The sequence below is a fragment of the Propithecus coquereli genome, unplaced genomic scaffold (genome assembly GCF_000956105.1).
Source record: "Propithecus coquereli isolate 6110/MARCELLA unplaced genomic scaffold, Pcoq_1.0 Scaffold239, whole genome shotgun sequence".
Lineage (NCBI taxonomy): Eukaryota > Metazoa > Chordata > Mammalia > Primates > Indriidae > Propithecus > Propithecus coquereli.
Window position 1 is genome coordinate 1,205,552 of NW_012147941.1, and position 1,502 is coordinate 1,207,053.

Sequence of the window (1,502 nt, forward strand, 5' to 3'; positions counted from 1 at the left end):
CGCCCGGCCTCAGATTGAATTCTTGCAAGGCAGTTAACCTGACTGGGATTGAATTGTTTCAAGACGATAATTTTGCAGATCTTCAGTTTCTATGTCTGCCAAACGAGAACGTTAATAATAAAACAAGAGTTTTCGTGAGGACTAAAGGAGCTAATGCATAAAGAAGGGTTTCATAAAAGATAAAGCAGAAGCATCTCCTTCAGCTGAGTTCAACAAGGCTGAAGATGGGACCTCTTTAGATTGGCATGGATTTGAGGAATGGAATTGCTCCCCAGCAGGCTACTCAGAGTTAAGGACCATGTCAGGTTCATCTTTTATCTCTTGTATTTGTAACAGTAGTATTGTATCTTGTATTTGTTACATAGTAGTTTCACCAAAGTATTACATTTAAAAATGGGAATTGGCACATCCTTTATAGTCTGTTCTTTTGAAATACCTAATTAATTTGAAAGTATTGATGCTCTGGTACCAGTAGATTGGCTTCTGATGACTACTCAGCAATTATAGTGGAATTTGTTTCACTTACCATCTTTTAGTTTTAAAAACAAATCACAATCTTAGTTTGAATTGGATAGGAGAAAGAAAGAAAGTGTCTAAGGAAGGATCCTTCAGTCATCATTTCTTTTTTTTTTATTTGGAGACAGAGTCTGACTCTGTAGCCCTGAGTAGAGTGCCATGGCGTCAGCCTAGCTCACAGCAACCTCAAACTCCTGGGTTCTAGCAGTCCTCCTGACTGGGCCTCCCAGAATGTTGGGATTACAGGCGTGAGCCACTGTGCCCGCCCTTCAGTCATCATTTAACCAATGTTTATTGAGCACATGACATGTACTTTTAGTGTGCTAGGTACTGGGGATATGGTAGTGAACAACAGACAAAAAAATCCTGTCTTCATAGAACTTGCATTCTATAGAGGAGGATAAACTGTAAACAAACACATATACTATATGGTGTCAAGTAGTGAATAAGTGTTGTGAGGAAAAGTAAGTTTAGGAAAGAGGATAGAGATTATGAGGGGAGTGGTCATGCTATTTTAGAAAGTGAAGAGGGAAGATGCTGGGGAGGAATGACTTTTTATGTTAATGAAATTCTTTCCAACCTTGTTTTGACCATAGGAATAAAGATAGTATATAGCATACCAGGGATTTATTTCAACTAGCATTCCAACTCTGACAGTGGCACCAAGGATGTTTTCTTGGGACTGCCTGGTATTTGTTCTCCTTGGCATTGTCTCTAGGTCAGGGATTTTTCTCAATCTATTAGAGTTAGGTAAGTGGAGTTATTTGATCATCATAGTTATCACTATGATGCTGCTCATAGTTTATGTTTCATTATGCTTGTGTTTTTCCTTTCTTAAAATAAAAACTTGGAAATTAAGTGTAACTACACACAAGTGCATCTTCCATCATTAAAGTGGAAGCTCTTTGAAGGCTGTGACTTATTTGTTTTTGAATCCTCTTGATGCCTGCTCTGGAGTCAAACTGTTGGGGTTAAAATTCTGACTT